Source organism: Rhinolophus ferrumequinum, chromosome 19 (assembly GCF_004115265.2).
Source record: "Rhinolophus ferrumequinum isolate MPI-CBG mRhiFer1 chromosome 19, mRhiFer1_v1.p, whole genome shotgun sequence".
Taxonomy (NCBI): Eukaryota; Metazoa; Chordata; class Mammalia; order Chiroptera; family Rhinolophidae; genus Rhinolophus; species Rhinolophus ferrumequinum.
Window position 1 is genome coordinate 37,515,688 of NC_046302.1, and position 23,945 is coordinate 37,539,632.

At 41.3% G+C, this 23,945-nt stretch overlaps 1 protein-coding gene across 3 annotated transcripts in view; it reads left to right on the forward strand.

The window, feature by feature from the left end:
* The window catches only part of SLC14A2 (solute carrier family 14 member 2), a 413,346-nt gene that overhangs the window by 225,670 nt on the left and 163,731 nt on the right, over window positions 1-23,945 (forward strand). For 2 of the 3 annotated variants that reach the window (XR_004421075.1, XM_033087768.1), the window contains exon 2: window positions 9,200-9,295. The gene's annotated coding sequence lies outside the window, so the exon portion shown is untranslated. The remainder of the gene's footprint in view (window positions 1-9,199; window positions 9,296-23,945) is intronic. The other variant, XM_033087769.1, reaches the window with a different exon arrangement.

The following is a 23,945-nucleotide window of genomic DNA, read 5'->3' on the forward strand; positions in this document are numbered from 1 at the left end:
CTGACATCGCACACAGCCATTACATTTCCACTGTCTCTTTTCCTAATGCTGTACTCCACTTCTTGTAACTATATACATATATATAATTTCTGTGATGTACCCCGGGTGGGTTACCTGTTCCAGTTTATGGCTAGGAGGAGCAGAGGGAGAACGAAAATAATAGATATCTGAAACTAGGATTGTGACAACTTAAAACCCACTTTACTTAATGGACAATTATGCTGAGTGGTGCCCCCAGCATTTCTCCAAAATGCATAATAAAAGGTCACTCCTACTCAATTATGCCTGGGGCATAGATATTACTCTCCCCACTCCACCCCCACAAATAATATAAAATGATACCATTGAACATTTTAGACAAAGAAAAAGGTAGTATGATGGAGCTCTCCTAAGAGGAAGGTAAAGTAGATTATTTTAAAGATACAGTGGTATCTTTAGGGGTGTGGGGCAAGTGGGGGTCATTTAAAAACAAAACCAGGTACCAGCAAGTCCCAGAACTCACCAGAGTAGCATTGGCAGAGTCTCCTCCTGTCTGGGATCCCAGAGTATCAAAGCAGGACCGCCACTTCCTCTGCCAGCCACCACCCCCACCTCCCAGCAGGATTGGGAAACTTGGTCAGGAACAGTGCCTTCAGCTAGAGGCTCTTCATTAGCTGAGAAGCCCAGCCCTGCAGGAAATCCCTAGCGAGGAACAAGAACAATTTGAAAGGATGCAGGAGGCATTAAGCCAGAATGGTTCTCCAGGGGGTGGCAGAGCTAAGTGGAAACTCAAGCGAAGAGAACGGAAGGGAGACCAAGTGGGGCCATCATTCAGGAAAGAAAAAGAATGCTTACCATCAGGGGAGAGGGCAGCGTCTTCACTAGGAAGGGGAAAATCAAAAGCAAAATAAAGAGAAATTTTAACAGAAATCAATGTTTTAAAAACACACATTCTTACTTCCTGAGAGAAGTTCTAAAAACTTAGAGAAGAGACAGAGCTCGCTCTGATGTAAAGAATATTGGACGAGAACCAGAAGCTGGGGGTCTGGCCTCCTTTAAACCAGTGATGCACTGACTTTGTTTCCCCATTTGTAAAATGAGCTGACCATTCCTCCTTGTACACAACACAGTAGCATGTGAGAGTCCACTGAGATTATGAATAGAAAGACAGTTTTTAAAACATTAAGCAACACTATTGTGATTAATTAGGTTAGGTGAATAATTAGAAAATGACAGAAATTGGGTCACTATAACGCTGGAAGGCAGGAGGCAGTGAAAGAGACCACTTAAGGCTTAGGACTCAGGTGAGCTGGCATCCTGCTCAGTGACATGAATGGAAGCAAAAGACTCTATGTTTTTTGAAAAGCATATATGATTGCTGAGCACCTACTATATTCTCAGTCCCTTGCGAGGTGCCAAGGATAATGTAGAAGAAACACAAGGTAGCATCCCTAAGGCTTACTGTCTATCAAATGAGGTAAGCATGCACCAATAAGTGCATGAATTGTGATAAAAACAAGGCTGGGATGTTGATAATAAAAGTTAAAAGAGCTCAGAGTACAGCTCCATGGGCGGGTGGACCAGGGAGGGGTGCTCCTGCTGTTGCTCTTGCAGCAGGATTGGGCTAGGGAAGCAGAGAAAAGGGGAGAGAGAGAACATGAGGAACGTAATTGAGTACAGGTCCGGAGGCCATAGCGAAGCATGTGTGTATGACGTGGTGGGAGGGTGTGGATAGAACAGTGTAAGATGGGAGTGAGAGACGATTATTTTGGAAAGGGCATTATGTCCACTTACAAAAAGTCTTAACATTAGGTGAAGGGATTGATCACAAAGGAAAGGGAGCCCACCAGAGACCTTGGAGCAAAGGAGCTGGCTTGGCCAAGTGGTGCTTTGGGAAGGTGGCTTGCAGACACTGGATGCTGAGTCAACAGGAGAAGATGAGGCTGGTGGCAAAACACTCAGTTTTCTTTTGATGAGCTCACGAATGCAGGGGAAGACAGTCAGGTGGTTGCAGAGGGATTTAAAAATACTAGGAGAAGAGATGGCAGGACTTAGTATCTAATTTCATGTGGGGAGTGAGGGATGATATGGAATAAAGAACTGGCTTAGCGACAGGGAGGTGTAAGCATGTACTAACTGGGTCCTGTGACTGATGGCGTTAGAGGAAAAGGAGGCTTCCGAGAAAAGTGGCATGTTCCTGACGTCTTAAAGGTTACGTCCACCTGCTGTCAGAGGGAGTAAAGAACATCCAGAGAGAAGAAACAGCATTAGACAAGACAAAGGCAAGAAGGTGTGAAGAAGAGACACCACCATCCCACCCCACCCCCAGTGGTGCGGATGTCTCTGAACACATGTAGAGGGGGAGAAGGCTGGAGAACTAGGCAGGGGCCAGGTCACCCAGGAACTTGAACTTTATGCAGCAGGAATAGGAAGCTATAGAAGGTTTTATAGCAAGGAAGAGACACTGTCAGATTTTCATGTAGCTGTTTATGCAAATAGAGAGAGTTGAAACATATTGATAATCCCAAAATGAAGTATAATATGACTCTGAAAGCATTCTCTGATTACTTTGAACTGAGGAAATTGCGTTAGTCTCTTACCATTCCGACGTCTCTGCCTTTATTTTTGTACGTACTGCCTTTTAGCTTAATAAATGTTACTGCTATATTTTTTGGTGCATAAACGCTCATATTTAGAGCATCGTTGTAGTTTGCAATCAAGTTCCCATCTTCGCATCATTTACTGTTTTGTGCCCTGAATTCAACCTTGTCTGTTACGTGTGTGATATTCAAGTTTTCGCTTTTATTTTTGTTTTGTTTGCTTTTGCTGATTAGGTCTTTGCCCATCTGTTTCATTTTCAACTTTCCAGTCATTTTGTTTTGGGCCTCCTGTACATAGCACTGGTTTTTCTGCTTTAGAATTTAAACTGAAAATCTATTTCTTTTGACTAATACATTTTTACTTTTATATTTTTAATATGACAGATATGCTTATCAGATTTGGTCTTATCATATGCTTTCTGCTTTGATTTCACTTTATGGGCTAGGATTTCTTTGTTTTGTTAATTTGGCATATGTGTGGGTTCATAGTGATAGTTTAGAAAACTTTAACATTTTTCATTCCTTAAGTGGTTACCTTCATAATATGAAATATAGTATACTTAATCCTTAGTATCTGTTGACTGTCAGCTCTGCAAGATGATAAAATTGACACACTTCTTCTCCCACCTCTCATTTTCTTATTTTACCCAATTTTAGTTGATGGTGATGGTAGTGATACGATGATAATAATTCTGCTAATCTTAACTTGATAATTTTTAATATACATTTTTTCGCTATTACTTGGTGCGTTAGCCCTAAGTGGTAACTTTTGACTCTCGGCTACCTGTCATTTTCTCTCTCCCCTCACCTTCCAAATTTGGTTAGTTTCAGTGTTTTTCATGTTATTATAGTTCATTACAATTTACATTATTTCCTCTAACCATAATTGCAACAAGTTTTGGTTTTTTTTCTTAATCCGAAAACAAATTGTTAAAAAAAATTTCTGCCACACTTTCTCTGCTCTCTACTTGTTGGTTAAAGTTCAGCCTCTAGTTTAGTCCAGACAAGATCCTGGTTTGCTGTGTAACTTCTGAGTTATTAGATGTTTAGCACAGCATTTGTACTTGAACAAATGTTTGAGTATAACATTTTTAAAATGTTTTCTGTTTAATTCTTAATGAAATTTTTAGCATGACATGGTGCTGCAGAAAACTCTGAAGCCAACCAAAGTTTCTCCTCTAAGGAGGAAAAATTCTCTTCTCCTCCTTAGAAGAGAAACTTTGGTTTGGCTTGGTTTTGTATTATCTGTTTTGTGTTTTTGTTTGGATAGTAAAAGAGTCTTTCTCTACCTTTTGGACTGATAGTTCTGTATCAACTTATTCTGAGACCATTTATGTTTTGGTTTTGGTTTGGTTTGGTTTGGTTTCTTTAAATGTAGATTTAAATATCTTATTTCTGAAAAATGTTTTGTAATTATATTTTTCCAAATACATTTTCTGTTCTATTTTTTCCAATACTCTTCATCAAGTACTGCCCGGTCTATTTATGCATATGCAATAGGTTTATATGGCCTATTTCATCTTCTATAGCTATCCTATTCTTCTTCTAATAATTTCTAAATGCTGATTTTCATTTTGTTTTGCTCATTTTATCAATCCTGTTCTTACGCCCGCTGTTTGATTTTGAGCAATGTCTGTTTACCTTTTTGTTGCCTCTGATGGCTCCCTAATTTTTGTGATGACGTTGTGTTTCTCCCCCACTTCTCTTGGGAGCTCTGCTAGCTTTTTTCTTTTCATCTCTTTCAGTTGTCTTCCTTGAGCTCTTATTTTGTATAAGTGATCTTTTTCATTAAGGTTCTGTTGTTGTTGTTGTTTGTCTATGCGCATTTGCTTGGCAGTTTCCTTTAGCTCTATGGCAACACAATCTGGTTACATGTTCTTTGTCAATTTGTTTTCTCTAATCATTACCTTCTTTTCTTGCAGCATCTTTGCAGAGCTCTTCTGATGGTTTCTTTTTTTATTCTGACTCATATTTGACTGAGATAAGCTTGTCCTTAACCAGCTTTTTTGCAAAACATTTACGGGGTTGGGGACATGATTCCATCCAGCGGAGAATCTCTTTCATTTACAGAGATGCATCTTAGGACATACATGCATGTGTGTACATATTGATTTAGCCTTGTCTTCTCCCCCAGAAGAAAGAAGAGGTAGGCGGTTGCAAGACTGATTAGTGTTGTAGCTATCTTCCCCAATCTGCCTCCTCAATAGACTACTTACTGCAGAGATGACATGCCTAGGTGTTTTCTTGTTTATACCACCTCCTCTGCTTCTAGTGAAGCCAGGCAGAGTCCACGCAGACAATCCATTCACTGTAGACCAGTTCTTCCCTGAAAGATGGCATTGGTTCTGCCTTCTTTGGTGAACTCTATACTCTGCAGATTTGTTTGAGGTATGTGGCAACAGATATCTTTTTTTAATATCTACCTGCCTCTGATTAGAGCTTCTTTGCATTCGGCAGCCTTTCCTCAACAAACATGATGTTTGCATCTCTGCTTTTCATTTCTCTTGTTATTTTGGAATGAATTCAGAAAGAAGTGAGCAGGGTTGTCTTAACACTGCTGTCTTAAAAGTAGAAGTTCCTTTTAGAAGGCTGTAAACCCCTGTCTTGCTTCCTATGTATCTCCAGCACTTAATACTATATCTGGGAAAAAGAAGATGCTCAATAAATACTTGTTAAATAAAATGCATAAATAAAAGAACGAACAATTCTCAAATGTAATAATTGAGACATAGCTGCATTTAAGGCCTCTCTTCAAAAGAACTTCAGCAACTAATTCTCCTGGTTCCTCCTTGAAACAGCGTAGCAAGGCATATTTCCCAGGCTGTTTCTCATGTTTCAGAGATCTCCTACTCACTGTTCTCCCATCTTTCATTATAGTTTCCTAGCATACCCTACTGTCACTCACTATCTCAGCCAGGTCAGAGCACCTAGTACACATGAAGCAGGTAATACTACAGAAACACCTTATATGGTGGGGGCGGGGAGTGGGGCTTTCTTTCTAGTCTGGTGTCTAGCTTCAGTTTTTATGGATGCATTTTGAATTTGTTTCTCCTTGGCTTACTTCTGAAATCGGAAAAGCTCTGTATTTTCTTTACCACAAATCTTCAGAAAACTAAAGGCAGAACGAAATCATTCTGTTTGGCTAAGGAATAGAGATCATTGCTCACATTCCCCATAGCAACGGGTCCCCAGGTCCCTCAATGGCCAGGACTCCGTCCAGATGCAGCCAGGAGGAAGGGTTCTTTGAGAATTGGAACGCCACAAGCTATGGCTACTCTTTTCAGCCCTTGTGAATTTCCTGGGGGTCTTCAGGGTGGCTGTGATGCAAGAAAAGTTCAGCTGGCTCGTCAGTAGAGATACTGAGTCCAAATTTCTTTCTGGTTTCCCTTTCAAAAGAGAGGAGCCTTTGAGTCAAGGAATGTACTTCTGAAGTCCCTTAGAACAAGAAGTATGACCCAGACTATTCTTATGGCTTCCATGTGGAGCATGATAGGCCCTTGAAAAGTATTTGTATTAATTTTGATTTTCCTTAGGTCTGCAGGTAAAACCAAAAACTGTCCTACTCACTCAAAACACTTCAGTGTCTAATCCCAGACAAAATGCCTCATTCCTTTTAGAGCTCGTCAGTGGATGATTTCCACGATTTTTGTCCTTTGTCTCGAGTCTCTCAGACTCCTCCAAGTTGCTCATGCTCTGTACACTTCTCACTGCTGAGCTAACTGCAATTACTTGCCCACACCGCCCGTGTCAATAGACATGGAATCCACAGACGTGCTGACTGCCCATGAGTGTCCATGGCAGCCTGCAAGACTAAGATGGACAGGACCGCAGGAAAGAGAGGGCCTGAGAGACACCCTACAGCCCATGTTAGTATTCCTAACATAAGCACGACGACCAGCCATCTCTGCCCACAGCCAGGAGTACCAATGCTTTCTTCCAGACATCCATCAGTACGACCCCTATAGCCCACATTACCAAAGCAGAACTCTTGCTTACCTGCCTAAACACCTATGTCTTCCGCCCAGCCCTGCCCTGGGGACCTGGATGGGATTTCAGTGGGGGCACCAAGCCTCCTGGTCTGTCTGAAACAGTCCCAATTTATGTCTAGTGCCCTGTCCGATTAGGCATCTGTCCCAGTCAAAAGTGATTTTTATATGATAAATTATATGCTTTCCCTCATTTAACTTATTTATAACTTATTTATAAATTATATGCTTTCCCTCATTTAGCTTAATTTTCAAAATACCGGTAGCGTGAGTCAGAATGCTCCTGGTTATAACAAATGTTCTTTTCTTCTTCCTACCTTTGTAGAAGAAGATTAGGACTCACCAAGGGAATGAGGGAGACAGGGATCTGAAGTCCAGGCACACAAATGACCTAGAGCAGGTGATTGGGAAAAAGTTGACACTACCAGGGTGGCCAGACAGGCTCAGAGAAATTTGCGTGAGGCTTGAGGGAAAAACTTATCCCAGAGATTGGGGGCTGGACTCCAGGCTCAGGGGAGATATTCTGTGATAATACAATCTCCAGGTAAAAAAGACAAGCATTTATGGAGGATAGGCATTTTGTCGGGCCCCCTTTCCTCCCTCTTTGTGTCTGCACATTTCAGCCAATATTGCACCAGCGATTTCCCTCTGTTATTTCATTTATGGCAATAACTTCGGGTCTTGTATCTGGCCATAATGGTGATCTATGTATGCCATCTACAGTGGGCATGGATAATGAATCCTATTTTATTTCTTAATTAAGAATTTGAAAGTACCGCAAATTACTGCAATTAACATGGATTTTCTTCCTCATTTATTTACTTATTTAGATGCTTGAAATTGTACCCTTAGTTTAAACCAACTACAGGGTTCAGAGCCTGTTAAAATATATAGCATTCATTAAAATATTTATTTTTCCCCAACAGTGAAGCTGCAATTTGGAAATGCTGGTCGTATCTATATATGCAAAATGCTTCCCCAAAAATATATCTATTGAATTCAGTCCGTCCATGTTGGTAATTTAAAAAGTTGAATCTATTGACAATTCTTTGTGACTGAAATAAGCTAAGATTTTCCAAAGAGCCTGTTGTTATTTTGACTTTAACCAGTATCGTTTCCCTTTTCAAAGTCCTTGGGGATATGAGCATTATCATATTTTCAGAAGTTCAGTGCTCAATAAAGATAATAGCAAGTTGAGTGTGGCTGAAGTCATCTCACTGATTTCAAAACAACAGTGCTTTGAATAAACTGTTCAGCATCAAATTATCTAGTAGTTTTGAACATTCAACCTTAGTCTTCATTCTTGGGTTTTCGTATTTGTATTTGGTTTTGTTTGTAACTGGTTTGCATGGAGACACAGCTCAAGACAGAGTAGTTGAAATTAACCAAAAATATGTTTCAGAAACACAGACCCTTTTGTGTGGGCCAGTAGCCACTGGAAACTACAGTCAGCAGGGTTGCGAATGTGTACAATCCTACCAGAAAGCAACTGGGAAATGGCATCTCAAAAGCCTTCAAAGATGCAAACCCTTTGAAATCCAGCTATTCCATTTCAAGGAATTTATGCTTAGGAAAGAATGAAGGATGTGTACCAAGATTTAGCTACAATAGCATTCATGGCAGCCTTGTTTATAACAGCAAAACAAATAAAATGAAACACCAAAATGTACAGCTATAGCAGATGGAGTAAATTGTGGTACAACCCTACATTGGAATGATAAACAGCTATTAAAAACTGTGTGGTTATCTATGGCTACGTTACCCCAAAGCTTAGCATCTTAAAACAACAAACATGTTATCTCAGAGTCAGGAGTCTGTGGGCGTGGCTGAGCTTGGACCTCAGACTCAGGGCCTCTCATAGGCTATAGTCAAGTTGGTTGAATCATCTCAAGGCTTATCTTGGAGAGGATTTGCTTTCAGGCTCATGTAAGTGGTTGTTGGTGGGATTCAGTCCTCCTGGGACTATTGGTTGGAGACCTCCCTCAGTTTCTTGCCTCAGTTCCACTGCCCTCCTTTCTGTAGGGTACCTCATAGCAAAGCAGTTGACTTCATCACAGAAAGCAAGTCAGAGGGCAGAACAGGTTGAGCGAGAGAGCCGCCAGGCTCTTTTTGTAACCCAGTCTCGAGACTGACAGCTCATCACCCTTGCCATATACTATTGGTTAGAAGTCAGGGGTCCAGCCCACATTCCAGGAGAGTGAATTACACAATGATCAGGACACGAGAAGGCAGGGATCACTGGGAACCATCTTAGAAGCCACCTACCACACAGTTGAAGTTTGACAAAAGATATTCATAACATCTTATTCAATGAAAGAAAAGCAGGTCACAAAAAGTATGTGCAGTGTGATCCCAGTTTTGTTAACTAAAAACAGTAGAAAAATATACATCCATATATACATAAATATTCATGAAACAATCTGTAAGGATTACATGGGTTAACCGTGGTTATACCTGGATGGTAGAATGACAGTTGAGTTTCATGTCTTACTTCCTAATCTGTATTTTCTATTTTCTCTAAAATGAACATGTATTGTTTACCGTTTTTTAAAAAAGTAAATGTTATTCAATTTAAAAAAGCAAATTAAACCTTTTAGATTTATTATTTCTGACCTCCATTGTCTATCTTTACAGGACTACTTCTTGCTTACTACTTGAAGTCAACTAAATAGAAGTTCACAACACCTTTTATAGAATCCCTCGATCCCACTGTGACCAAGGAAATCGTAAGTAAGTTCTAGAACTGGTCACTATGTTTGTGTCTTCTAAAACAACTATTATCACCAAAAATGCTACCACAGAAAACTAACATTATTTTTCCTTCAGAGATTGCTAGGACCACATGGGAACTATGATTGACCTGAGAGAACTGGGTCCCATGATAATATTTTTCCCGTTGAGCCAGTGTCTTCCCAGCTCAATTCTGGTTGTTTGCAGACCACAAGCTAGCACGATCACGTGGCCAACTTCTCTGCAAAATTCCAAAGGGATAGATAGGTTCTATTTATTTGTCGAAAATAGATGAACAGATCTGAGACTGCTGAATATATTTGAAAGTTTGAAAAAGGAGAGGGGCTGGAGAGTGAGAAGATAAAGTCATTAATAATCCCCATACTTCATTAGCTTTCCTGCCGCATGCCACCAGGAGGGTCTGAATTGGGATGTCGCTGGTTCAGGGATGAAATAACTTCTCCAGCAATGTAAATGTTATCTTAAGGTCACTTACTGATGAAAACTACTGTTTTGCCAAACATAGATATTTGGTTGTTTGACAAGCAGACAGCTGCTCTGGCCAATAAAGAACACGACGGAAGCTGCTTAGGATGGATGAGCTGGTATTCGTGGGGTTTTCAAGATGGCGGGGAATTAGAATGAGAGAAGGGATTAGAAACCATATTCAATGGTTTCCAAAATGGCAGGGGATTGGAACCAGGTCTGAAATACTGGTGGTCTCTTTCCATTGACATCTATAGTGCAATAGCTCGTGTAAGAGATGACACTCCAATCTTGATGGTTTAATGTTACCAAACCAAAAAGTGTCCACCCACTTCATGTTCAGCAGAGCCAAACACTAAACACCAAGTTTTGCAGTGGAGAAATTAAAGGTATTTTTTTGGCAGGGCACCAAGACAGGAGAACAGCAAGCTAACACTCAAAATCTGAACTCCCAGATGATTTTCAATCAAGGGTTTTTAAAGACAGAGATTCAGGGTCAAGGGTTAGGTGTCAAGGGTTAGTTCTGGTATAAGTTTCGGTGGTTTTCTTTAGTTTGATTAATTCACTTCCCGACATCATCTTATCTGGTGTTTTCGTCAGTATGGTGGGGTGATCTAACCAGGTTGAGGAACCAAGATTCTGCAAAATATCTCATACTTGTGCGTCAGTGATGTCATCTTTAAAGCAAAAGGCAGAAACTAAACATCTAGTGACCTTTGTTATTGTTTAAGCTCTCATTATTTTGTGTTTAACTAGCTACATTTTTCTGTTATCTTCAAGCAAAATGTACTTTTAAAACTTTTTTTCTGGAACTTGCTTTACAGGCAGGTTTCTAGGACATGACTAACATACTTTCTTAATCTTTGACTATCAGCTATGTAACAACCAAAGCAACTGAAACATTTAGTTAAAGCCTGTACCTATATCTCTGGACTCTATGATCTAATACCTAAACATGTTTACTGCTAGCTGCCAGTATATTAACAGTAGATCACTTTTCTCTCAGATGAGGCCCAAATGGGTGTTTGTCCAAATGGTGATTCAGAAGTCTAGGTGCCTCCTATCTGTGGCTTCGCCATCTTATAGGGCCTCTGAGTTTTATGCTGAAATTTTCTGCATCCCCTTGGTTGACAAGGAAAGAGAAAGTGAAGATGGCACACCCACTTCCTCTCCACCATGGCCTACCGTCGGCACACTTCACATCCCATTGGAGAGAACTGGTAACATGGGCTTTGCCTTGATGAAAGAGGCCTTGCGTTAGTCCCTGTCTGGCAGTCACTTCCCCAACAACACCACTCTGTGCTGGCGGAAAACACATCATGGGCTTAGTAAAGAAAAATCATAGTGTTAGAAAGTTCTTGCTGAGGAAATTCTTAGTGGGCATTTAGACATCGATCAAAGAGCAAGAATTAATGGACTTATCAGTGACTCTGAGTAATGAATCATTCTGTCCTGTTTGAAGACACTTCTAATATTAACCTTCTCGTGGTTAAGGCAACAAGCCACTGATAACAAGGCTTTAAAGGCTCAGTGCTGTTCTATCCTGGAAGTGCTAGGTGTGCCTGCCAATGCTGAGAATCCACAAAATCCACTGGAATTTCAAGATACCAACCTTCAAACACCTTTCTCCGCCCCGCCCCCCCCCCTTAGTTTCTTATTGAGTAAAATAACCAGAATAGACTCTACCTCTTAGGGTTGGTATACCCAAAGAAATACTCACAATACACATTATCTCAACACATGAGTGACTTCTCCACAAGTATCCACATATGATGAATAATCTCAGAAATGCCTTACCAGCAGTACCGCAAGCTCTGATTCTTATAATATCGTTGTTATTATTAGGCTACAATGATGATAATTAGCGCTACCACCAATGATAAAATCATAACACCTTTTCCCTATAGCGCTTTACATTTAGGTATTTGACTCTCATGACACCCTTATAAAGTGGAAAGGAGACTCACTATTATCACACCCATTTCATAGGTGAGAGAACTGAGCCTCGTGAAGGCTAAGTGACTATATTATAGCCCAGTCAGAGTCGCCACTTGGCTCTCAAATCCAGGTCTTTGAACTCGAAATGATACTGCTACACCAAATGTAAAATGAGATCTTATTGGAAGAAATGGAATCATTGAGCAGATTTAGTCTCACCCAGTCTTTGTTCAGATGAGTTAGGGATGCCTTTGAGTATTGTTCCTTTTTATACCACTGGCCTCAGTTTGTTTTATCTTGTTCAAGGTTAGTTAGTCAGTCTAATTGCACCTGGGTCGGAGAGTGGGAAGAAGGGCAAGTAGTGTTGGTGACATCATTTTACAGAGGCCGTAGCGTACAGGGTTCCTGGAAATTGCTCCAAGGAACATGAGTGAAGCCCCAGGAAGGAGGAAAAGGGGACAATTTTTCTCCACTTTGGCACATTTGGGGACATCACTGGTCAGCATCACCAACCTTAGTGAGCGGAGTGACAGACAGGAATCCACTTCTAGGGTTTTCTTTGACCTCCATTCTACTCTTTATCCTCTTCCCGGCTAAATTTAATGACTGATTCTTTAGTGACTTTACCTTTTCTACTGATAGCAAAAAAAGAACTGTTTCCGGTAGCCTCAGGTTTGCAGTATAAAGTCTTTGGAGACCATATTTGACTCTGCGTTGGCTGAGTCCAACTGCCAGTAGCAGTGAACTATAGTGGATCTGGATCGCCATGTAGAAAGCAGCCCCCAGACCCAGACCTCCTGCTGACTGTTGTGCTGACACAAGGTCATTTAGATCCTTTAGATTACGATGCCCTCATCTGTCAAATCAGGTGGATAATGCCCACCCTCTCTACCTGCCCCACTTTCTTATGGAAATCCTGAGACCTTAGGGCTCAAACAAGTCAGTAGACAGAAAGTGCTTTGAGAAGCATAACGTGCTACATAAATGTAGCAGAGAGTCATCATTATCGCTGTGCTATTGCCATTATTATTTTGTGGTCAGCTCAGCTTTTCTTAACACAGAGCAGTTAATGAAGTGGCAACTGTATTGGTTTCTCACTAGGAGGGAGAAGGGGCCAAATGAGGCTCTATTTTTATCTCATTTTAGTATCCAATTTCTTTTCTTTTTTTTTTTTCACAACAGCTATGACTAGTGGGTTTATAAGTATTTTAATTACAGTGGCATTTCATTATACTTACTCCTAACAAAAATCAGGCTAAGGACAATTTTTTTTAAATCCTAAAAATGGTGGATTTCCCTAAAGGCTGAATTAACTTTCACGAGCTGCCAGAATACTGCTACCTTTGATCTCACTTCTAAGCTTAGTACCTACAACTTTTAACAAATTATTTTCCGCGTAACCAAAAAAAATTTTTTTTTTAATTGTACCTGCAGGTCTACTCGTAGAGGAAAAAAAAAATATGTCAAAATCCATTAGTCATCAGGCTTTGGCTCATAAATTGTCCACCAGCTGAGATGCATTTTTCCTGGGGCCATGAGGAATTATGGGAATAGGAAATTTAGAAATCGACATAAAGACAGACCAGAAGAACCAGGCAGATAAATAGAAAGAATGTCACTCCTGACCCTGGTACATGGCCAATTTATTGCTTCCTGCAGAATCTCAGATAGGTTTGCTTCAGTATCATCATCAAAAAGACAAGGGAACACCTGTCTCATTAGAAGGAAAAGATGAATGTTGCAAAGTAAAGAGTCTAGTCAAGTTGGAAGAGGTTTAGCAAACATATGGCCCAAAATAACCATTTTACAGGTAAGGAAACTAAGGCTCACACAAGTGAAGGGAACATCCAAGGTCATACAAATGAAGAAATATTAAGGTAAACCCTAAGGAGAGTATATTAGTTTTCTATTGTTGTAACAAATTACCACAGTTTTAGTGCCTCAAAGCAACACATTTATTATCTTACCTTTCTGTAGGTCAGAGGTCTTACATGGCTCTCATTGGGCTAAAATCAAAGTGTTGGTGATGCTGCATTCTTTTCTGGAGACTCTGGGAGAATCCATTTCCTTGTCCTTCCCAGCTTCTAGAAGCTGCCTGCATTCCTTAGCCTATGGCTCTTTCCTCCATCTTCAAAGTCAGCAATGCAGCATCTCTCTGATCTTTTTTCTGTAGTCACATCTTTGACCACAGCCAGGAAAGGTTTTCTGCTTTTAAGTACCAATGTGATTAGATGTTGTCTACTTGAATAATCCAGGATAATCTCCCTAGCTCAAGGTCAATAGCCTTAATCACATCTGCAAAGTCTCTTTAATCATTCTTGGTAACAGATTCACCGGTTCTGGGAGATTAGGGAGTGGACATCTTTGGATAGGATGGCATTATTCTGCCTACCACAGGGAAAAGGAATTTACAGAGAAAGAAGATGCTGAGTCCATATAGAGTGGATTGGTTGGGATACCTGTTGCAGGTTAGGGTCTCCAGGAATCTGACTCTAGATAGACTTGTGTGTTGGAAGTAAATGTGTTCTCAGGATCAACTCCTGCAGGGGAAGGGAAGGAGGTTGGAACGGGCAGAGGGAAGAGCTGGATTGTCATAAAGCCTCAGCTGAATGGGACTGGCCCATCAGAGTTGTCATGAGGGGCTGGGCCTTTAAAGTTGTTTCCCTCTAATTGTTATGAGCACAGAAGCAGTCACAGGATGTGGGCTCACAACCAAGGAGCTCTCTTCTGACAAGGACAACTCCAGTAGCAGGAGAATTTTTCCTTCCCTCATGAAGGAGGATCTAAATACACAAAGCTTCTCCTAGAGTACTAACTTTCCCTAAGTTTCATGTCCACATTTGAAAAAAGAATAATAACAAAGTTAGCTGTAGTCTGTTTGGAATGACACCTGACTGACAAATTTCACAAAGGGGTGCTAGACTCAGAACTTACAAGTTAGAAGGGAAAGAGTCATGTACTTTACCAGGAGTGTAACGGTAGACAAGACAAGGTCTGTGAGGAGAGTCAGACCTTTGATGTTGCATGACCATGGCAGCAAGAGCAGGCAAGGGTCACCAGGAGATAAGGGAATGAGACTGAGTCAGATATAGCATGGACCCTAGAGGAAAAAACAGGCAGATCATGAGTTCTGGGGACTAAGATCCAATCCCAGGTCAAAAATCCAGGACTCTACGCAAACCACAGCTAAAAACAAACATTGGCAGAGGTTATGGGCGGGGTGGTAATGCTGCTATTGGCTTAGAAGGATTCCAGCAACTTCTAGCAGAGACTGGTGGTCAAAACAGTAGAGCCCATCATCAGTTGTGGAGGTAGCTAGAGAACAGATAAGAAATCCTGTTTCAATAGAACTGAGGAAAGGGCAAGAACCTAATTACCAAGGAAAAGGGCATGCTCTATTAGTTTATGCAGGTGGGCTACAGTCTCGTGTCATCTGGCCCATGACTGTCATTTGGCCCAAGCCCAAGTCTGATTTTGGCGCAGGAGTAAAAGATGCTCCCGTCGTCTGAGTAGTGCGAGGTTATTCCATATGCTCACTCCAAGGGAAGCCCTTTCACAGAACGTCAGGGCTGACCTTCATGTTCATTTTAATAGAACGGTGTCTGTGAGGAGGGTACAAAGAATGATTTGTTCCTAACCTTGAACCCCTCAGGCTCTCAGTCTCTCCAGTCGGTGCTGAGCCCAGCCGCTGCACCACAGCCGCTCTGCTAGTTTTCCAGACAGACATCATGGATTCCCAGACACCTCCATTTCACACATCCAGCTGCAAAGTCTAAAGGAAATGGTATTTCAGAAAGGGACTTCTTACATCTTCTAGAAGACTGTGTAGACACTATACTGGGTCAACCATACTTACAGACAAAAATGGATTTGATTCTCCTACATGCCTTGATTCAAGTGGTGAGAACAAAGCATTTCAACACAGTAAACATCATTGCCTTCCTGAAGGCCCTTTCTCGCCTGTAAATATCAGCAGGAATACTAATAATAACGCCTTCTGACTCTTATAAGGCTTCACATTTTACCAAGCACTTCCATCTACATTATTTCTGGTGAAGAAGGTAGTACTACTCGGGGGTGGGGGATTATGATGCCTGTTGTACAGATAAATAAATTGAGATTCAAAGAGTTTGAGTGACTTACCTTAAGTCACAAAGTTAGAGTCTGAAATTGGACCCAGGCCTATGAATCCAAGTTGCTTCTAATACATTATCATGAAAAGTCTACCCCAGTAGAAGACCTTTGTGTTTTACACCCCTGGAAGTTTAGGAGAAAAGAGACTCAAGAAGCCTAGCGAAAGCAGAAAGCTGAGAAAAAAAATAGTCTGAGTTGCACATTTTGTCTTAGGTCAGTCCTCAGATTATTGTTTTTAAGTCATTCTTTTACTTTGCCTCAGTGTTTTTAACTCACCAGAGCATTCTCACGCCCTTATCCCATTTGATCAGCCCAGAAACCCTGTGAGGTAGACAAAGCACGTCTGATAGAGGAAGACACTAGAGAGAGGTTAGATGACTCACCCAAAAACAAACAACCACTTGGTGGTACAGTAAGAGCTGGAACCCAAATCTTTGGACTAGGAACGGGGAGGGAGAAAAGTACCTGCTAAAAGAGATAGGAAGGAAGCATTAGAAGATTAATCAAAAATTATATACATTTCACAATATGTAAATCAAACCATAATGCTGTACACGTAAACTTATAGAGTGACACGTGGCTATTATATCTCAATAAAACTGGGCAAAAATAAATTACCAAAGATATCAAAACTGTGATAGAGGTATAGGAATACAGAGACCAATGGAATAAACTAGAAAGTCCATGGGAAAACCCATGCATTTTTTGGAAATTTGGTACATGACAGGGGTTATTAAAAATAAAAATAGGCAAAGCACAGACTATTGGATATGTAGCGCCATAACAAGTGACTCTCCATATTGGAAAACTAACATTAGAGCTCTGTCTCATACACAAAGCAACACAAAATATTGCAAATAAACTCCACATGGATTTAAGGCTAAAAGCTAAAAAAATAAAATAAAATAAACTTTTAAACTACTAGAAGAAAATTCAGGAAGATGTTTTTATATCTAATCAGGAAAGAAGTTCTTAAGAATCAAAAAAAGCACCAAAGAAAAAGACGAATTATATTACATTAAAATCGAAGACGTCTATATGACCACCAATACCATGAACAAAGCAGAAAGAGCAGTGAGAGATTTGCAGGAGGATTTGACCAACAAAGGACTAATATCTAAAACATGTGGGGAGGGAAGAACTACAAAAGCCAACAGCCCCGATGGCAAAACAGGCAAAACATAGAAATAGACAGTTCACAGAAATGTAAATCAAAATAGTCTGTAATAATATGAAAGTCGTCCTACCTCATTAATAATCAAGGAAAGGCCAATTAAAGCAAAAAGATACCATTTCACACCCATCCAATCGTCAAAAACGAAATGAATCGATAATGCCAAGTTTTTTGTGTGAAAGGGACATTGCCATTCTGGAGGGAAAGGGACATGCCATTCATTGTTTTAGCCCCTGTAGAGAGCGTTTGGGAAATATCTTATACATGTGAAGAAATGTTTCACAATTAGCTTTACATCTAGATGTATGTCCTAGAAAAACTCACTCCTATGTATAATATGACATGTAAAAGGATGTTTATTATTGCATTCTTTGCAATATTGAAATTTTGGAAACAATCTAAATGCTTATCAACAGGGCAACGGAAAAGCAATGTACGTTTCAGAGCAGTGAGCCTCGGTGAGCTAGACGCATGTATCGAGAAGGATGATTTTGGAAAATCCAAGCTGAGTGAAAAGAATCAAATCATATTAACATACCATTTACATGCACATTTAAAACATACAAAACAATATTGTCTGTCACTTTTGGATTCAAACATATGTGTGGTAAAATCATAAAAACACAGATCCTGCAAGCACAGGAGAATGAATTCTCAGAGGAAGAAGCAGAATGGGCTCAACGACAGCTCAAACAGGGTTGAACTGAACCTAAAATGTTTTATTTCTTTAATTAAAAAAACTAACACAAATTTAGCAAGATGTTAACATTATAACATTTTGTGCTGTGGATATTGGGTGTTTGATATAATAAACAATTCAGGAAAGAAAAAGTTATTCACCAGCAACCTCTATCCTCAGTGGAAACGAGAAGGCAGTGGGGAGCATGAGTCTGCAGGACACAGAGCTAATGGCTTTGAAAATTATTTTGGCTTTGGATTCCAGCTCATGCACACCCACCGAGACAGTTCCACACATGGGACCAGAGGGATCATGAAAGAAGCACTGCCAAGCAAGATAGTCAAGGCACATAGGGGGTCCCGGCCAGCCCCAGCTCTGCCAGAGCATCAAAAACAGCATTCTGTAGCTAGGAATAAGGCACAGGAATAACAAAGGTATAAATACAATAGGAGGGTACTTCTCTCAACTTAAAAGAATTCAGAGTAAGCCAGTCCGGAGCTAATATGGTGGCTGCAAGATGTCTCTAGGATTCAGGATCTTTCCATCTTTCTGCTCTACCATCCCTAGTATATGAGTTCCATCAACAAGATCACTTCATTATCCAAGATGGTCACTGCAGCTCCAAGCCATCCAGGTGGCAAGCAGGAAGAAGTAGGGGTGGAAGGGCAAAACGGTTCCTATCAGCTCTCTATACCCCTCTGATATTATTTTTTTCCTGGAAGTCCTTCACTCACATGGACATTTTATTGGCTGTTCCTTACCCCAAGGGAGGCTAGGAAATGTTGTCTTTAATTCATTCAGCCCAGCTAAAAAGTCGGGAGTCCTACTGCTAAGGAAGAAGTGGGAATGGCTCACTCGTTAACAGCTAGCAGTGGTTTCCACAGCCAGTGGTAATTCATTATGTACTTATGAAGATATCGCTTTCCTATCCACTCAAGAAGGAGTATAGACTAGATGATGGTTTCCTTATTGGAGCCAATCATCTTTGCCATTCATCACTTCACACTTTGGTCCAACTTCTACTTGGGACAGTGATACTTGAAGCCCCTGTCTGCCCATTTGCCTCCCACCACCCCAGGGATAGGTCTGAATTGAGCTGTTAACCTTTTTCTCCCTCCATAGTTCTGGTTCTTCATTTATGCTTTACACTCCCTACTTGGGAGGCATTGCAATTTATCTTCCACGTTCACCAACTGCTAGAAACACACAAAGTTACCTTTCTAACTTACCTCTTCCAAGGACCCCTTCCTGGTTTGTGGCTTCCTCCTATGAGACCATCATTTGTCCATTGTCAATAGCACATCTTTCACTCAGAGAATCAGATACTTTTATGGAGGATAGGCCTTAGATTATCGGGCCCAATGATTCACAACTTTTTTTTTCAGAGCCCTTTCTTCAAGTAAAAATTTATGTGAAACCCCATGATAATGTATAAAATGAATAAAATGGTGGGGTGGGTAGAGGAATCGCAAGCCTTTTCAGAAAGAACATAATCTGAAAAGAGGATATCTTGAATCAAGACATTGTTACCCAAGGACAGAATTGAATTGTCCCTGGTCATACAGCTCATAACAACAACAGTAATAAAAACCGCATCAGCTCACACTCACCCTCCATGCCAAGCACCAGTCTGAGGGCTTTACATAAATTAATTCAACCTGCAATAACTCAAAGTCATTCAGCTAGTAGGGCAGAGCCAGGATTTTAACTAGGTGCCCTGACTGCAGAGGCTGTACTTGGAAACATTATGTTATAAGCAGTAAACCACAGAGTCTGAATAAGAATTCTAGCCTTCTGACTCCTAGGCCAAATTCTCTTTGAATGGCTTTATACTAGTTTATTAGTTATAGGTAGTCTTCACAGGAGAAGTTGATGGGATTCTTGACTTAGCCCAGTAAGGCCATTGCCTAAGAACTAAATGGAAACATCAAGACACATCCTTGGTCACCTGAATAGAAAGCCATGTTTCCGCCAAATTATGTCTACAGAGAGAAAAAGAGAGAAACTCAGGCAAATGTTCTGTGCATCTTTTGAGTGAAGCTCTGGCAAGGCAGAAAGTGGGTATATCTTGTCATTGTCCTGTACTTCTTTCTGTAGAGTGGTGGTATTGGATGTCCATCCAGGGACTAGAAAGGACAGAGCTGGGCCTGGCCATAGCCACTCTTCCATCTGGGAAGTTGAACTCTGCAGGGGAAATCACTCACTCCCCAAGCCAGTGCCGCTGTACACTCATGCTCCCACACTCATGGCTGGCTGTGCTTCCTCAGGTTCATAGACACTCATCATCAACCCTGCCAGAAAGTGAACGAACTGCTCCTTGCTCTTCTTCCAGATACCAACATCATCTACCCATTTGACCAAGCCAAAATTTGGGGGTCATCTCTGACTCCTCTTTCTCCCTCCCTACCATCATTGATACAGTCACTAAGTCCTATTGTTGCTCTTTCCCTTCATATTTCTCCAATCTGTCCACTGCCCTCATTCCATCTTGGCTTTAATTTGTTTCCAAGCTAACACTTGCCAATCCCTTCTTGGCATAACAAAACCAGAGCTTTCAAAAACAGAATTGGGTCATGTCACACACATACCCTTTCTTAATGGTTCTCGATAAACTTTGGGATAAAGTCAAAACTCCTAAAATGAAAAGCCAGGTCCTTCAATATCTGGCCACCACTTTTCTCCCAACTGTACCTTTTATGCCTTGGATTGCATATTACAGGCACCCTCAAATTCTGGATATCACAAAATGCATCAGGAGCTCCCTAAGTTGTGAGCCTTTGCATGTGCTGCTTCCTCTGTCTGATGACCTCGCTGTCCCCACCTCTCCATCACTATTTGTCAAATACATGAGGGAGTTTGGGTGTAGGGAGATCCAGAAAAAATGAAGGACAGTCAGAGGAAAGAGGGATAAAAATGATAAAAAGAGAAACCAGGAATGCGGAAAGAGGAAGAAAGTTTGACCAAAGTAGGAAAAAAAATTTTTTTTCAAAGGCAGAGCGTTGTTTCTAAGACCTCAGTTTCTATTTTAAACAAAACTGGAGGGTATAAACTTCACTTAACTGATCCACAGTATGGAACTATAGAACTCAAAATGCCACCTAGTCACCTGGTGACTAACAGAACAGAGCAAGGACCTGAAGCCTTGAGGACAGGTCAGAGGAGCAGTGATTAAAGTCAAGGCTGAGTCTCGGCTCCACCTTGGGATTTCATAGATGTGCCTTTCTGCTGGGACAGAGACTACTTTGCCGTCTTATTGAAGTGAGTCATTTCCACTTCTCTGGTCCTCTCCACAACACCTAGAGAAAGACACACTCATTAATAAGTTGTCTCCAGCTCTTGAGGGATTTTGATCACGTATGCACGATGACTCATAAGAGATGCCAATCAAATTCAGGACTGAACTGGTAGAATAATTAATATCTTTAATGTAGCAGCCGAGAGCCCAGAGGAAAGAGAGGAAAGGACATGCAATGCCTTCAACGTGAGACCAAGCATCCTTCTCCCAGAACCCGAGGAAGCTCTAGCTCACAATCTGATCATGCTAAGATCTTGAAGGCCACCCAAAGGCATTTCGGCAACTGATCTGAGCAAAGGCTGGGTGAAGCCCTGTGGCAACACCAGTTTCTGGAGGGGCAGTGCTTCATGCCCATTCATGCAATGATCCGTTTCCAAACCAGACAGTTGAAGTGGGAAAGGTGAATGATCAGAGATCTTTCCCATTCTCAAGGCCAACCTGACCCCTAATAGTGGCAGCAGATGCGAACAAACCCAGTTCTTCACACATATAATTTATTCAGTGCTCACAACCCTCTTTGAGAGGAGAAGTATTACCCTTATTATTCAAAAAAGGATGGAAACTCAAAAAAGTTAAGTGACATTCCCAAGGTCATCAATATGGGGGAGCCTGAACATAAACCCACCATGAATATCAGCAAAGCACATATCCTCTCCTACATGTCTCTTCCTTTCAAAAATCAAAAGGTTATCAGCATTGTAATGGCTTCAGGGGCTAGCTCACCTTAGACGTGGTAGAAGTGAGGTATATGGTGGATGATGATAGCGGCAGAAGGTGAACCTGGATTTCTTGGCTCCCAGTTCGGCTCTTTCTTCACTATATAATTCACTGCTTCCTGGACTTTAGCAAGTAGCAACCTAATTGCCACATTCATTCAAGAATTTATTTAACAAACATATAGTGAGCCCTTACCAAGGGCCAGACACTGTGTGAAGCCAGTGGGACACCCCAGCTTAAAAACAGACACATCTCTGTTCCCATGGAGGTCACATTCAACTGAAAAGACAAACATATACAAAATACTTCATCGTGGTGGGGGTGGGTGGTGATAAAACAGGAAGAAGGTGGCAGAGAGCAGTGGTCCAGAGAAGAGGATATTATTTTTTAAAGGATGGTCAGGGACGGCTTCTCTGTTGACACTTTGAGCTTCCCCGGCAAAATCCTTTCCAACCTAACCTACATCTTACTCGTGCCCAAAGCATGGCATTGGGCTGACAATGAGCAGGTGAGACACACGGAACAGTAGACAAGGGGTCCCCAGGAAAGAAGGGGAATTTGAAAATAAGCCCCAGCACTGCCACGGCCCTGCCATGGGACAGTCCTCACAAGTAGGGAGGACAGCCACCATCTAGCTTAGGGAGCAGAACCCCAGAGCAAATGGCCCAATGACTCAACAACGTAAGGAATATATTATATCCTGACAATCTGATAATTGCCAGCCTTTGAACACCTTCTGAACACCCTTCTCTTATTAGAAAGGGAAATTGGAGGTAAATATAATACCTGGAGAATTTTAGTGGGGGGAAACAGGACTTTAGGTATGCTTCAGCATCTCATTGAAAATGCTTCCCTCAGAAACTTGGGAGGTTATATCTCCAGGAAAGGCACTAAAAGTAAAATAAGAAGACTCTGATTGCACCTGAGGAACAATATGCTAGTCTGTGCCTGTCCAAGGCCCAGAGAAAAAGCTTTAAACAGAAATTGCCAAGTACAATCTATTTTATAACTATAGAGTGATATATCTATACACTGTGTAGTGCAAGTTTTCTAAAAAGGTTTAGCAATCAAATAAATCAACAACAAAGAAAACCAAATACATTATCCCAATACATTTCTGTATTTTACTACTGAAATCACCCCCAGGAGAAATCTGTGAAGCTGGGGACTCGAGGGGAGGCCACAGAGAACAGCTGGCTGGAGAAGCCTCGGGACAGGTTTAGTGCTAGATGCTAGGAAATGGAGAGACGTAGAACAAGTTAGGAAGTGCAGTGAGAAGCTGCCAGATGCCTAGAGCCAAGAGACCTTGTGCCTGGAGGTGACAGGAACAGCCCAGCTGGGTGGCATAGCTTGCTGCTTGTTGTAAGTGCCGTAAGTCATGCTGTAGATGAAATTGGCAGGAAATGTGCGAGAAGCTAACACGTTCTGTGTATCCTCATCTCTCCCGCCCATTACCACTCTTGCTTTAGGAGAGTCTCAAATGTATTTTAAAGTTAACCCTCCATCTCAGCTGAGGATTCATCCCGGACTATCTCCTAATTAGGCCCTTCGTTCTCATCTGGTCTCTCGCCTTCAATTAGAGTCTTCCTCAACAAACACATCATCTTCCATTTTTAAGAGGAATGAAAAAAGGGAGAGCGAACTTTCCTTGGTCCTGCTTTCCCCCTAAACTTGTATTCCATCTCTCCACTTTCCTGAATTGCCAGACTTTAAAGAAGTACTTCCATCCTCATGGTCTTCCCTTCCTCATCTCTGTCTTCTTTAATACCTCCCAGTCTTCTTTCTGGTCCCATAATTCCACAAAAACTTTTCTAACTGTCAGAAACACCGAGTTATCCAAGCCTTTAGTCTTGGCAGCATTTGTCTCTGTGTAACTGTTGCCTGGCCCCATCTTAAAACGTTCTCCTCCTTGGGCCTACATGACCCTGTTCCCCTGGTCTCCCCCAAAGCCTTTTCACCTCCTTCCAAGTCGCAAGACCCCCATCACCACCTTAGTCCCTCATTGGGGAGAAGAGGCCAGAATCATCTGACCTACTGGATGTTTTGAGGTCACATACTCTTTAGAAAATCTGATGAAAGTTTTAAAGTCTCTCCCCAAAATATGGTTTATATATACATATGCCTGCATGTCCATATATAAACATTATTTCAGGGGAGGCTCACAGATTCCCTAAATTAAGAGCCTCTGTCCCAGAGAATAGCCTTTTGTACAAAATGTAATTATGAT